Source organism: Lathyrus oleraceus, chromosome 7 (genome assembly GCF_024323335.1).
Source record: "Lathyrus oleraceus cultivar Zhongwan6 chromosome 7, CAAS_Psat_ZW6_1.0, whole genome shotgun sequence".
NCBI lineage: Eukaryota > Viridiplantae > Streptophyta > Magnoliopsida > Fabales > Fabaceae > Lathyrus > Lathyrus oleraceus.
Window position 1 is genome coordinate 474,448,777 of NC_066585.1, and position 10,449 is coordinate 474,459,225.

Consider the following 10,449-nt stretch of genomic DNA (forward strand, 5'->3'; position numbering starts at 1 on the left):
CTCGATCATCTTCCCTAAACCAGCAACTGCACCATATTCAATGGCCAGTTTCGCATCACGATAGGAAGCAAATGAAGGAGACTTCTTCTCAATCGGCTCGGCTATAGACAAAGCTTGGAAAGGCGTTCCAACTTCGTCCTTAGCATAAATGTATGAGAAAGAAGACAAGTGGCTAACCAGGAGAGCCTTTTCTCCCACTACCACAACCAGTTTCTTGTTCTTAACGAATTTCAGCTTCTGGTGTAGGGTGGATGTCACGGCGCCAACCCCATGAATCCATGGTCTACCAAGGATACAGCTATAATATGGGTGGATATCCATAACCTGAAAGGTAACTTGGAAATCACTTGGTCCAATCTTGATTGGGAGATCAACTTCCCCAATCACGGTCTTATGCGATCCATCAAAAGCTTTCACAACAACACCACTCTGCCTCATGGGAGGCCCTTGATATGACAGTCTAGAAAGAGTGGTCTTCGGCAATACATTCAAAGATGACCCGGTGTCCACCAGCACGTTGGTCATGGCTTCGTTCTTGCAATTCATGGAAATATGTAAAGCCATGTTGTGGTCTCTTCCCTCCTCAGGGAGATCAGCGTCATAGAAACTCAAAGTGTTGCAAGCAGTGATGTTTGCAACAATGCTGTCAAACTGTTCAATAGTGACATCATGATCAACATAAGCCAAGTCCAAAACTTTCTGCAGAGCCTCCCTATGGGGTTATGAATTCAGAAGCAACGATAACACGGAGATCTTGGACGGCGTTTGTAGAAGCTGGTCTACAACGTTGTACTCACTCTTCTTGATGAGCTTCAGCATCTCATCACAATCTTCATTTACAGTGCCACTAGGGCCAACAGAAGAAGCAAGAGTCTTTTGTACAGAGGAGGGTTTAGCAACAGGTGCCAGGTTCGGAGGATTAACAGCATTCCCAACCGGACGCTCAACAGAATCAGCCCTAGCCTGAGGCTTCGGGGGTGAAAACACACGACCATTACGGGTCAACCCACTGACATCAGCTATGTTTACAACAGAGGATGAAGGCAAAGGCACCTCCTTCCCATCTTCAACAGTAACTGGATTATAGCGGAATGGAACTGCTTTATCAGAAAAATAAGGCACAGGGCCTGCAGGCTTGATAATCAGCGAAGGAGAAACCTTTTGCTTGCTACCATCATAACGAATGACAACAGGCTTAGGAATTTTGAACACCGGAGAAATCACATTCAGCTCTGGTTCATCTTCATCAACATTTCTGTTCTGAAGAATCTCAATAGTCCCATCATCCAGCAATTCTTGAAGCTCTCTGCGCACTTGGCGACAACCCAATCTATTGACAGAACAGATGCGGCATTTGTCATGGTCGTGCTCCATATGAATGTAATCACACAGTAGACGATGCAACTCAACCAATGACTGTCGAATATGGCTTACATATTTGACCTTATACTTGCCAGGGCAACCCTGGACCATGTTAACCGACTTCCCATGCTCGGGCAATGGGTTCTTCGTAACATTGGGGCCTGAGTCCTCAAAGCTCAGAATGCCGCATCTCGTAAGGTCTTGAACCTTAGTCTTCAAAGGAAATCAGTTTTCCACATTATGACCCGGAGCACCGGAGTGGTAAACACAATGTTGATCAGGCTTATACCACCACTGCGGGTTAGCAGGTACAGCCGGTGGATCCCTTGGAGTAATCAATTTCCGCTCTATCAAAGAGGGATACAGCTCTGCATATGATACTGGAATCGGATCGAAGGTGATCTTCTTCCTTTCATAACTCGGACCAGCTGGATTACTATTGTGAGGCTGGTAGGCCTACTGCTGAGGGCGATGTTGTTGCTGATACTGTTGGGATGGTTGCTGATTATTGTGCTGCTGATGCTGATATTGCTAATTATCACGGAAGACAGGTGTTATATGAGCCACCTGATGCTGACGCCTGGCTGAACGCACAGGCTTCCTCTTGACAGAGGGTCTTCTGGATTTGACATGGGATTGCACAACATGTGCCTCCCCATCTTTCTTCTTAGCAAACGCCCCATATCGCTTGCTTGAAGAGCCTTCATCTTTGGATAACCGTCCTTCACGGACTCCTTCCTCCAATCGCATCCCCATGTTCACCATCTCGGTGAAGTCAGAGGGAGCACTAGCGATCATCCGCTCATAGTAGAATGAACTCAAAGTCTTCAGAAAGATTTTGGTCATTTCCTTCTCTTCCAGCGGAGGAGTAATCTGAGCTTCCAGCTCTCGCCACCTCTGGGCGTACTCTTTAAATGTCTCTTTATCCTTCTGGGACATGGCTCTGAGCTGACACGATCGGGGGCCATATCCACGTTGTATTTGTATTGCTTGACGAAGGCTTCGCCAAGATCATTGAAGGAACGGATGTTTGCACTATCCAGACTCATGTACCATCTTAATGCAGCACCGGACAGGCTGTCCTGGAAATAATGAATCAGCAGTTGATCATTATCCGTTTGAGTAGACATTTTCCTGGCACACATAACCAGGTGGCTGAGTGGGCAGGTGTTCCCCTTGTACTTCTCAAAGTCTGGGACTTTGAATTTGACAGGTATTTTCACACCGGGAACCAAACAGAGCTCGGCTGCAGACTTGCCGAACAAATCCTTTCCTCGAAGGGTCTTCAATTCCTTGCGGAGTTCAAGGAATTGGTCATTCATCGCGTCCATCTTCTCATTAACATCTGGGCCCTCAGACGACTCAGAATAATATATGGTGTCGTCTACCCTAGGAATGGTATGCACGACAGGAGGAGGCATTGCAAGGACCGGGCTAGATGCCGGCATGGAAGCAAATGTCGGAGCTGGAATATCAGGCATATAACCAGGAGGCATCCCCCACGAAAACCCGGGCGGCATGGCTGTTAGCACAAAATGAGCACTGGCAGCTGGCATTGTCGAGGAGACAATCTCAGAGATAACAGTCCTCTGGGGAGGAGTTGCAGGTGGTGGAGATGCCCGATTCTGAGCAGCTAAGAATTGCTCCATCAAAGCGGTGAGTCTGGCAACTTCATCCTTCAGCTTACGGTTCTCTTGCTCAAGGTGATCCATCAATCTTGCAGAGTTGGCTCTGGTGTAGTACCGATGAGTCAGCTTGTCTTTAAAATAAATGAAGAGCACAGAATTAGGCCACAGACAAGAAGACCGGAACAAACACCTGCTTATGCAAATGATGCATGCAATGCTAGTGCATATGATTTGTTTTTATTTTTTGAAGGAACTTTAGGGTATTATTTGTAAATTTTGAGTATTAAGCATTTTAATCGCATATGGAAAATATCTCATCAAATATATTTGAACAAAGAAGTACAACATTGTCAATTATATTACAAGAGAGAAGGAAAATAAACATCCTATGGATCCCTAGAAGCTCGGGATGCTGGAAGATAAGCTGCACGAAGCCTCTTGATCTCTCTCTCATATGCTGCTTCCATATCCGCCTTATCTTTGGCGAGTCTGTCATACCTCCTTTTCTAGAACTTGGAAGACTGAGGAAGTAAAGAAGTCCAAGTATCATCAGGATCATCAATGACCTGATGCTCGAGAAACTCGATCATAGCATCCTTCTCCTTCAACTGTTGAAGCAACTCTTCTCTTTCACAGATCCAAGCACGTGAAAGGTCTTCTTCTCTCAACTCCTCTACGCCTTGGTTAGGGAGGGTTGAAGGTCCAGCCACAACCAAAGGTGTAGGTCTCGGATAGTCATAGGGCATGAGATACTCGGATGCTCTCTTCCTCACCCAAGTAGTATATGGCTCCAAAGCTATGCAGTTCTTCGGACTCAATTCACTTCTACCCTTCTTGTGAATCTTGCGCCAAGCGCGGACCATCCTGGCTTTCAGGCCTTGGGGATCTTTACCCTCCTGAAAGAACACACCTTCTAATAGAATGTTATTAGGTTTATCCTTTAGGGGGAACCCAAGCTGACGACGTGCTAATATAGGGTTGTAGCTAATCCCACCACATGTACCAAGAAGAGGCACATTGGAGAATTCACCACAAGAGTCAATAATCTGGACACCATCATATGCACGATCATACCAAGAGATATCGTCATTAGTGAGATACATGAGTCTCGTAGACCACCGTAGACATCCCTTGTTCTCCTTGAAAGCGACCGTCTGAGGTAAGTGAGAAATAAACCACTTATACAACAGAGGCAAACAACACACAATAACGCCACCACCCTTTGTATTCCTCAGGTGCAAAGAGACATAGGCCTCACCCAACAGAGTCGGAACGGGATTAAGAACAGAAAAGATCCTAATGGCGTTCACATCCACAAATTTGTCGATGTTGGGAAACAATACCAATCCATAGATGAGAAGCACAAATATGGCTTCAAAGGCATCCTCACTCATGGCCTTCCCATAAACGGTAGCTTGAGCGATGAGGAACTCAGAAGGAAGACCTTGAATTCCACCTTTGGTAGTCATATTGGCTTTAACCAAGGATTCATATATGTGCAACATGTCAGCTATCTCTTGAGAAGTAGGAATACTCTCCAAGCCACTGAACGGCACCTGATCCAGAATTGGAATACCCACAAGATGAGCATACTCCTCAAGGGTAGGCAATAGCTGAAAGTCTGGAAAAGTGAAGCAGTGATACAGAGGATCATAGAACTGCGCCAAAGTATTCATCAACCCTTCATCAACCTGAGTAGTCAGCAGAGGCAGAAGCTTCCCATAACGAGCTTTGAAACCCAAGGGATCTAATACATAAGATGTCAGATTCCTTAACTCTTTCAGATCGGGTTGTCGAAAGCTGTACTTCTTTGTATGCCTTTTTAGTCTTTCCATATCTGAAAATTTTGAAAATAAACCCCTTAAGTTCCTTGAAAATTTTCTTTTTTTATCTGATGATATGGATGCAGATGAATGCATGAATGCATGAATGCAACAATCACACTCAAGGATCAAGCAAAACACACCAGACAAAGGTCATGGGAAAGCTCATAGCATCCTTAATATCAATCATCCATTTTGGTGGATTATGGTTTTCACCTTATCAACACCCAAGTTCCATTGATATTAACGATACATGAACCGGCTCAATCATCCTTAATATCAATCATCCATTTTAGTGGATTATGGTTTACACCTTATCGACACCCAAGTTCCATTGATATTAAGGATGTCTGAACGACTCAACCATGAATCACGGGTTTGTTGTGAGTCACGAGCATGGAGTCTCGGTTGAGAACCACCCGAAGGGAGTGTACTATGGTTTAAACCTGCCGAACATGTTCTACAAGAGGTTCCCATAGTCATCGTCCCATCTTTCGAATATTATCGGAGGAACGAATACTCGTATTCCAAAAATATTCTCAAGAGAGACTCTTATGAGTGTAGTATCGCGTATCAATCGCATCAAATCTTACATCTGAACGACCTCCGCACTACGTCCTAAAAATAGGCCAAGACGGGCTTGGTAAACTAAGGTCCTTGGCTTCTACGACACACATTGAAAGAATAATGCCTAACCACAAATAACTTGTGTGACATCATTAATCCAACATGACCTCCACCAAGTGAATGGACTCGCAAGTCAACTTGCTAAGGAATAACTCCACACAAGTCGACAAGACTATGCCATTCTCCTATCATAGGGTGCACTCGAGTTCGGGTATAGAACTCATCTCACAGAGATCACCAAGCAAGCAAGCAAGCAATTGATATATCAAGCAAATCAATCATTACAAACAATACAGTAATCCCGAATTGTACAAAAATATGTCATAAACAATAGACAAATATAATACAACAAAGTGTGAAAAGTAGGCAAACCCACTAGGAAATCTCGCTCCCCAGCAGAGTCGCCACTTTTCTGTAGCGGTGTATTCGTCACTTTATGATTTATTGACTAAATCAAAAGCAAAGCATACAAAGATAGAGTCGTCACCGCACTTTTATTTATCCAAAGGAATGGCTAAAAAGCGAACAAAAGCCTAAGAAGTTTTACTCATAGAAAACTAATGAAAGGTCAGAGATCTGGGTAAGGGGGTAATTATGCAAAGGGAAGGTGTTAGGCACCCAATGCATCCTAGGTACTCCTAGGGAACCTCTTTTCACAACTTGTTGTATCATTATTTGTTTATGAAATATTTTTGTGCAAACATTGATTGTAGAGATGAGAGAAGAATATACAATTTTTATTATTTTTGTGTTTGGATGGATAACCATTGCCTACGTACCTTTACAGGATCAAAACCTCGTAGTTCGGCTAAAAGATTTCCAAAAATATGAGTGGGTTGATTTTAAACAAAAGCCCTAAGGTCTTTCATTATCCACGGGAGAAAACTCAACCTATACAACCACAAGTCCACCATGTGAGAAAAGCTTCAACTTGCTAGTGAGGGACCATGCCCTATAATAAGCAAGGAAGTCTTACAATTCAATCACTAAGGACAAAAGGTGAGATTCACATCAACCACTAAGATAATTGAGATCTATGGCTAATCTATGAAAACTTATCAAGAATGGACAAAGCCACAAAACAAGTGATGAGTGAAATTAATCAATTAGAGTATTCACAAAGATGGTCAAAGTTGACATTAGATTCAATTCAGAAGAAGTATTGTGAAAATGAAATTTGAAAATCAAAGGCCTAAGGCCTAGGTTTCTGATTTGAAAACAGATGAAAATGTTTGCACAAAGTTTTTTGGTTTGGGTTAACATGCAAGTGGAGGTTGTAAGGAAACAAAAGGTGGGGATGAGGAGTAAAACTTCTTAGATGTTCACCTCTTGAGATCATATGTAGATGATCCAAGTGATTCCTTTGGAATAGGCAACAAGCAAAACAGGTGAACAATGTATCAGGCAAAGCCAACATAAATGGAAACCAGATGCCAATCAATAGATTTACACTAGTCTCACAAAACAAAGATGGATACCGGATGCCAATCAATGGACTTATACCAATCTCACAAAACAAAGAGAACATGGATACCGGATGCTAATCAATGGACTTACACCAATCTCACAAAACAAAAATGGATACCAAATGCCAATCAATGGACTTATACTAGTCTCACAAAACAAAGAAAACAAAGAAAACAAATGCAATAAGCAAGAGGAAACAAGTTGCCAATAAATGGTCTTACACTCGACTCCAAGGAAATGGGCTGCCAATCAATGGTCTTAGTCCCAACTCCTACCAGATCACAGGAAACAACTGCCAATAAATGGACTTACAATTGACTCCTCAATGGACAAAGCAAAATGTTACAAAGCAATGAACAATGATCATGAAATGATATACAATTAATGCTCAAAGATGAAAACAATGCACAAAGGCACACCCAAACAATTATGCACATATGGGCAAACAAGCAAACAATCATTCAATTAGCACACACTATACTCAATCAATAGGCTCAAGCAAGGTTAGGCTTTAGAAACAAGCCAACTGGAATGGGGTGTTTTGAGCTCTTAACCCTAACATTGAGAGTTAGGGTGAAGCAGATGAAATGGAGATGAGGGTTATGCCTCATAGCTCTTATCCCTGGCCTGGGAGAGCTTTAAACAATAGAAAGTGTGGGATTTCAGAATGTAGGAACTCTTCTCCACAAATGACTGACTCTATGGACACGATTTTGGGTTTTTTACTCAAAATGCATTAACACATGGTGTGAGCAAGCTGAATGACACAACTGAAGAGCAGGGGATGGATTGCACATCCCTTTTATCTGCCAATTGCCTCTTAAGAGGACTTTACCTGCTTGGCACAAAGATAAACAAACAAGAACATGGCCTCTTAAGGAGGGCTTCAGACAGGTTCCTGCCAATAATAGCAGGTCTTCCAGACTACATGAAGATTAGGAATTATACCTAAGTGGTATGCCAACCACAAGCAAAAGCAAAGCAAAGTTCAAATGAACTTAAAGCAACTTAGGTACCTGTGGAAACAACTAAACGAATCAGTACAATACTTAGACAAACAGACAACAGTCAATAACAAACAGACAATCCCAATGTACAACACATAAGCCATGAGGCAAACTCAAGTGACTTATCATCAACCTACAAAACAACAAATGTTAGCAATCAAAAGCGAATATCAACATTCAAATGATGAAGCAACATTAACCATGGAATTTGGATGCTTGAACCTGAAATTCAAAGCTCACATGTAAGTATAAACCACTAGGTCAAAGCCTAGGGTCAAAGGTGAAGAAAAAAATTCAAAACAGGAGCTGAAATTCAACACAATGCAACTTCAAACACATATTAACATATCCTAAAAAGGATCACATCAAAGTCATCAATCAAAAGCATTTCATGTGCAAAGGAAGTCAAAGACAATTTCAAAGCTCATATTTGAACATTGAGAATGAAAAATCCAAATCAAAACAGAAATGATTCAAATAATTCTGGAAAAATTCATGAGCATACAGCACATCCAACATGATCATCATACAAAAAATCAGAAGCATCAAAGATCAATTGGCATGGAAATTAAATTGCACAAGTTGAACAATCAAAGGTGTGACACAAATTGTCACACCATGCAAACATGTGCATAAAACAGAAATGGTAAATGAGAAAAATACCAAACCATGCCTAAAACATCCATCAATATGTCAAGAATCATCATGTAAAATTTCATGTCCAGTGGATTAAAATCAAGCATTTCACAATAGAAAGAGCAAGGCAAGGTCACACAAGCACATATGATCAAAGAGTCTAACACCATTCAAAATCCAGCCATGCACAACTTCAGAAATTAACATCATCAAATTCTATACATTCCAAGGATAATTTTGCAAAAAGAATGGGATTAATTGAATGATTTTTCAATTAGTTATGGATTTTTAAAGTTTGGGAAAAAATGAACTCAAATGATCATAGCATGTATTAAATTGGAGGGAAAATGGAAAATGAAGAAGAATTTGAAAAAACTGGCGCATGCTGGATTCGAAGCGTGTTCACATATTAAAGGAAGCGCTAAGTGAAAATAAAGTCCAAAAACGCTGGAAGCAGGAATCGAAGTGAGAACCAACGGATTAAACCAGGCCTGGGCATGTTTTCCATCAAGAACCCTAGCGAACCAGGTTGGACGCTAAGTCGTCACTAAACGGACGCTACTATGAAGATATTCATCTTCTTCACGAAGATGACGATGAACAGTATGAAGTTCATCAAATTTTTTCCAGAATTTTCAGAATTTCTCAGATTTCAAATTTTTTTACATCATTTAAATCCTCATGTCATGTAGGTTATAGATCAAGCAATATTTCATGTTAATTCATCATGATTCATGCAAAACGAAGCAAAATCAAGTTAACATTCAAAACTTCATTTAAGCATATCTCTCTCAATAATGCATCAAATCACACAAAATTTCCACCAGAATCATCAGCAAACAATGATCTACATGAATATGCACATAAAACAGAGAATTAAAAGGATAAAAAATGTGACCTCTTGAAGAGCAGATTCTTGAAACGCACGATCCAAGGCCTTGAATGCTCCAAATCAACTTCAGAATACTTGTGATGATGTTTGGTGAAGGAATTGAAGCTTGAAAACGTGTAGATCTAGCTTATCAATCAACTTCCATTCTTGATTTCTTGAACTTCAACTGCTTGATTATGCACGAATTCTTCAAACAATCACTGGATTTACACTCTATTCAACTCACTGATCATGAATCTTCAACAAAAACAAGGTGCTATGTTGAAGAAATTTGAATTATGCTTGAGAGAAAATTTTGGAGGCAAAAAGTTCTAGATCTAGAAAATGGTGAAATGATCAAGTTAATCTCAAATTCTATTAGGGTTTCTATTTATATGATGTCCTAATCTCAATTTAATTAAAAGTTAATCATGTTTAGTTGAAATTAATGAAAATAAGGTGTTATGACCAAAACTTGAAAATTGCATGGTGCATGTAGTAAACCCACGTGAACAGTGTCATGTGCTTGATCAAAGTCACTCAAAATCACTTTTTAAACACATTGGCAATGGTAGAAAGTTCTCATGATGCACCATTTTGAATTAGCCATTTTCCCTCCAAAAAAGTCATGAAATAACAAATGATTATGTGATGAGATTTTATGTAATGTGATGCATGATTTGGAAATTAGAGGTCAAGAGAAGAATATTGCAAGAAGAGCCACTCATTTTGGGGCTTTGGTTCAAAAGTTATGCTCATTTGAAGTTTCAAGCACCCTTGGCAATGATTGGATCACATCTCCTCAACCATTCATCAGATGCTCATAATCTTGGACATTTTGGAAATGGGAGAGAAAGATCTACAACTTTCATGTTCAACAAAATTTCATTTGAAGCCTTTTTGATGATGTAAAATTGAGTTGAAGTTGGTCCAAAACCCTTCCATTTTTGGAAAGTTGAAATTATAGGTCACTTTCCATTTTTTGGAAACTTTTGACTTGACCTCAATTTCTTCAATGTGAGTGTTTG